We start from the raw sequence: 6,000 nt of genomic DNA on the forward strand, positions 1-6,000 counted from the left end.
AAGCTGTCTCCCATTGCACTGAACAGACAGTCCTAACAAAGGTATTATTTAGAAACATAGACTGAATGGGGGTTGCAGTCATCTTTCCATGATAATGAAAAGTAAAAAGCTATTCACAATATATTCCTTATAAGTAAATGCTATATTTGGTAACTCATTTTTGGCCCAGACAGATCGTGTGTGTGTATGTGTGTGTATGTGTGTGTGTGTGTGTTGCTTAGGAAAAGAATTAGCCTACTGAAGAAAGTAATAATAATTTACTTACAGAAACATTGAAGTCAGAAGCCATTCACATTAGATAGAACATTATTCAGCTCCTATAGCAGAGAAACCCAAAATAACAGTGACTTAAAAAAAAAAAAAAGAGTGACTTAAACAAACTAGAACTGCATTTCTCCCATAAAAGTCTGCATAATGAGTCTAGGGCTAGTATATCGGTTTCATAATCATTAAGAACTCAGGTATCTTTTCACATTGCTTTACCACCCTCAACAGGTGGTTTCTATCTCATGGATCAAGATGGCTGCTTAGCTCAAACCATCACATACATGCCATTTAGAAGGAAGGGAATAAAGGAGGAGGAAGGCAGAGAGGAGGGAAGGAAAGATATAGGAAAGGAGGAAAAGAGAAAGAAGAGAAGGAAGAGAACTTTCTTTCTCTTTAAAGGCACAAACCATAAGTTGCACATACTACTTTGCTTATATACCATTGGCCAGAACTCAGACGTGTGGCCACACATAGCTATAAGGAAAACGGGAATATAATCTTTTACCCAGGTAAAAAAATTTATTATTTTTTTAAGTTTTAATTTTTTTAATGTATTAAACATGTATTATTATTATTTTATAATTTTTTAATGTTTATTTATTTTCGAGAGAGAGAGAGGGACAGAGCGTGACCGGGGGAAGGGCAGAGAGGGAGAGGGAGGCACAGAATCTGAAACATGCTCCAGGCTCTGAGCTGTCAGCACAGAGCCAGACACGAGGCTCGAACTCGGGCCGAGTTCAACCTAGGCTGAAGTCAGATGCTTAACCAACTGAGTCACCCAGGCACCCCCATGTATTATTAAAGTTATTATTACTGTGTGGGAAGAGGAGAACACATATTGAAAAGCAATTAGCAGCTCTGCCACATTATTCTAAAAATGAAGTACACTTAGCATAACACTCTCCAGTTCCATCCACATTGCTACAATAAATTTTATATAATAAAAAAAATTAATTAATTAAAAAATAAAAAAAAGTACAGTACTTCATTGACTCTAAGACCTATCACAATTTTATGTACCATAAAGAAAAAGCAGCCAAATAAACTGGACCTACCATCAATTATAAGATGCATTCGCATTCAGAAATGTGAAAAAATATGCATCTTAGAATTATTGAAATATAGTACCTTTCTTGATTACCTTCAATTTTGACTAAAAAGTGGGTTTTTTTCATCTTTAACTTATATTTCTCTTCACTGTTAGGACTACCTAGGTATAGAACATTTGAATAAGAGCCTTAATTCAACTCTCTGACTGTGGTTTTATTGTTGCTATTTGTTTTGATTTTTTGCATCTACTTTTTTATTGAGATATAATTTACATACCATAAAATTCACCCTTTTAAAATGTACAACTCATTGGCTTTTAGTATATTCACAAAATTGTGCAATCATCACTACTAATTCCAGAACATTTTTATTCTCCAAAAAAGAAATCTGTATCTATTAGCAGTCATTCCCCATTAATCCCACCCCCCAAGCACTTTGATTTAATGTTTGTATATGGAGTGAGATAGGTATCCAACTTCGTTCTTGGTGTGTGGATATCAAGTTCTCCCAGAGGCTATGTAATTTTATTTGTTTTTCTTATTGAATTATACTTAGTCATTCACCAAATATGTTTTAAGTACCCATTAGGTGCAAGACACTGACATAACTGGTGGTTATATCATTCTGTGACCCCTACATAAGATACAAAGAAAAAATGTGAGAATAATAAGAAAATTTTACCACTGTTTCCCTAATAGCATTTTGAGGTCATCATCTACCATGGTTAGGGAAATATCATTAAGTTCTCCCGCCCTTTTCTTTAATCTTTGATGACTTATCTGACTTCCTAGTCATAACGCAGCACTCATGCTCATTCAGAAGGGGTGGTTCTGAGTTTTAGGTTTGCCTTACTGAGAAAGCAAAGAAGGATGGAAGGGTGAGGATTTGACTGAATGGGCTGGTAGGCTAGGGGAAGACGAAGACCTGAGTGTTGAGAGCTTCGAGAGAAGATAATAGTAGCCAGCCTCCATCACAATTTTGCATTTGATCCTTCTTAAAACTTGATACATTTAGGCTTAATTTTTAATGAGTTTTTTTAAACATTCAAATTATGAATATTTAATATTCTCAACAGTAAAATAAGAAACAGCATACAATCACTGCCATGTTTATGTGCAGGGCATGTTATTTGGTGGCAGATAGTTTCCGCAAAGTTGACCTCAACAACTATCTGTTGAATTAAACCTATATGACCCACGACTTATAGAGGTCCTTTGTAATATCTCACTGACTCCTACACTGTCACTATCAGCGCTGTTTGTTTCTGGCAACAGCAGTCCCTTTCCCTCTGTCTGGAATGCCCTTACTACCACAACCAGCTACACACACACACACACACACACACACACACACACACACACATAAATCCTTCAGAATCCAGTAGCACCTCCAGTCTTCTGGGACTTCCCCATGCTACGTTAAAAGCCTTAAAACTATCAAAACATTCCATTCATACTTCTAATAATAGACTTATTACATAATTTTGCAATTATCTGTTCACATTTGGGGCCCATCCTTAAGGTCAAAGACCATAATTTATACGTCTTTTTGTAGTTAGCAACCCACTACACTGGAACTGCTTGTTAAGTGTAAAATTGAATTGAATCTCTTGCTTAGAGATTTTAGGATCTATATGGATAGAAGAAAAACTGGGAAATTTTTTTCAAGTGCCAAATTTATCTGGTACCTGACGATTTATAAAAAAGCTGAAATCTCAATTCACTAAGTGAAGAACAAATCTCTAATGCTCTACCCAGCTCTAAAATTCTATAATCATAGAAGTCGGAACAAGTAACTTCCAACACCAGAGTAAACTAAGTTAGTTGCTTCCCCTTTCCAAGGCTAAATGCTAAATTAAAAAAGAATATTAAAAATGTCTAATACTTAACCAAGTTTGAAAGAAACAAATTCCTTGATGTCAGATTTGAACAGAAACTGAAACACTGTCAGATATCAGATATCAATATAGACCCCAGGAACTGTGGTTTTAACATGCACATAGGGTTAAAAGACAGCCTCGGGCCCTCTGGGAGGGAATTTCTATTGACTACACAGTGACAGTCTCAAAAAACTCTTCGCTCCATGAAATGACTAAAAAAACTTCCTACCAAACCAAGGAAGGTACAGGAGAGATTGTCCTGATATTCTGAATAAAGAAAAACAAATCTGTTGTGGACAGATGGAGGCGTTCAACGGAAAGGCTGGGCTAAGTCCCCAGATTAGAACAGGTTTTAAGGCATGTGTTCATCTGACTAAAAATGAGAACAATGAATTATGTCAAACTTTTGGAAAGCATAGATGGTGCCAGATCTTTGTTTGACTCCTATTTCCTTCTCCAAATAGTTCCATAAAAATACAGTTGGCTCTCCAACTACACAGGGGTTAGAGGCACTGACCCCCACGTAGTTGAAAATCTATTTACAACTTTTGACTGCCTACTGTTAACCAGAAGTCTTACCAATATCATACAATCTAGTAACACATATTTTATATATTATATGTATTATATTCTGTATTCTTACGATAGAGTAAGCTAGAGAAAAGAAAATGTTAAGAAAATCATAAAGAAGAGAAAATACGTTTACAGTACTATACTGTATTTATGAAAAAAAAATCCACATGTAAGTGGACCTACCTGCACAGTTCAAACTAATGCTGTTCAAGGGTCAACTGTACTTCTTTATAGATTAATATCAAAACTATGGTACAGCCTCTGGGGGCACCTGGGTGGCTCAGTCAGTTAAGCATTCAATTCTTGATCTCGGATCAGGTCATGATCTCATGGTTCATGAGTTTGAACCCCACATCGGGCTCTGTGCTGAGAATGTGGAGAGGCTGCTTGGGATTCTCTCCCCCGCTCTTACCCCTTCCCCCGTTTGTGCACTCTCTGTCTTTCTCTCTCTCTAGAGCTAAATGAATAAAAACTTAATTTTTTTTTTTTTAAGTATGGTACAGGGGCACCTGGGTGGCTCAGTCAGTTGAGCGTCCAACTTCGGTTCAGGTCATGCTCTCGTGGTTCATGAGTTCAAGCCCCACTCCGGGCTCGCTGCTGTCAGCCTGTCCACACAGAGCCCACTTCAGATCCTCTGTCTCCCTCTCCCTGCCCCTCTCCTGCTTGCATTCTCCCCCAAAATAAATAAATATATGTATTTTTAAGTATGGTACAGCCTCTCTAAAAGATCTCATGCAGTAGTTTCCTCTGGTAAAATCCACTCTACAGAGAGGACTTTCCCTTGCCTTCTGTAGGGTTGATGGATGTTTCGCTGTATCGGAGTCATGAATAGTCACCTCATGAGTGACATATGGATGGCTCCATATATACCTGTTGTTAACCAAATAATGCAGTTTTCTTGGTAAACATTCATTAAGCCAAAGAGTAGAAGCAAAACAAGAGTATTTATGATGGATTTTTGTTTGGGCATTCAGTCTCAAGACTGAATACCCTTCACAACTACCACCTTAGATTTTATGTGGAAAGATAACAGAGAAGTGTTATAAACCTTAATGTCTGACACTAGCAATTGCTCACACACAAACCTTAGGGTTTGTAATCCAGTTTTATCTCATTTAATATTAGAAAGAGTACACATTATAAGTAAGCTATTTTTAAAGTTGGCCATATTTTTTTAAGTTTCATGTATTTATATCTTTGAGTAATTTTCTTGTTAATGCCTTATGATAGATGCTTGTCACATGAAGACTAAACTTGGATCTTGGCAAATTGAGTATTCTTTAGATAGACTGTGATATTTGTAGCTTCTATCATGACTTCCAGGCCTCATGTCTCCTTCGATTGACATTCTTTAATATTTTTTTCTCCTCCCTTTCAGAGGACACATTTTTAGTTTGCATTCTCTGCAGCATTGTGATAATCCTGTTCTGTTCAAATGCTCACTGTGACCAATAAACAGTGCATGGATGAGTACCAAGTCACCGTAGTGCCAACATTCCTGGATATTATATATTAATCCTCTGGGTGGTGGAAGGTAAAACACTGTCCTGAGGTGGCTTAAAACTAATCTTAGAGCTAGCTATAACAAATGCATTTAAAGCATTAGATCAGATTCTAAATATTATATCCTGCCACTCTAAAAGATATGGCTTTTGAAGATATTACTATCTTTATATAGATCTATGACTTTAAAAAACAGTACATGGGTTACCATTCTTTTGAAAAACTTTAAAAGCATTGAAAGCTGAGACAATCCAAGCATTAATTTTCTCATTACCTCTGGAAATTTATTTTTGTTTCTCATTATTACTTTTTTCTCAACTACATTAGCATATTTTCAGTCCTTTAAGGTAGAATAACTTATTATTTTAAGATATATAGTGTGCTCAAACTGGCTCCTAGTGGCTTGAAACAGCCGAATATACCCATTTCTTCCCAACTCCATATTCAATGACCTCGCACTGGTAGCTTAAAATTAGCCACAGCAGGAGTATTTACACCACAGAAATGGCAAACATCACAAATTGTGACTTTCTTTTTATTCTTTTTTTTAAGCCAGGTAGTTATATTTACCAGCAAACCGTAGATTTTAACCATCCTATGGTCATTATGTTGTCTAGAGATGACAAATCATGAAGGTAAAAGGAATTTTAAAGATCATCCCATCCAAGCATCATTGTTTCACACAATAAGAACAGTGAAGCAATTTTGCAAAAATCACACAGCCAGTA

Source organism: Felis catus, chromosome B1 (assembly GCF_018350175.1).
Source record: "Felis catus isolate Fca126 chromosome B1, F.catus_Fca126_mat1.0, whole genome shotgun sequence".
In the NCBI taxonomy this organism is placed as follows: Eukaryota; Metazoa; Chordata; class Mammalia; order Carnivora; family Felidae; genus Felis; species Felis catus.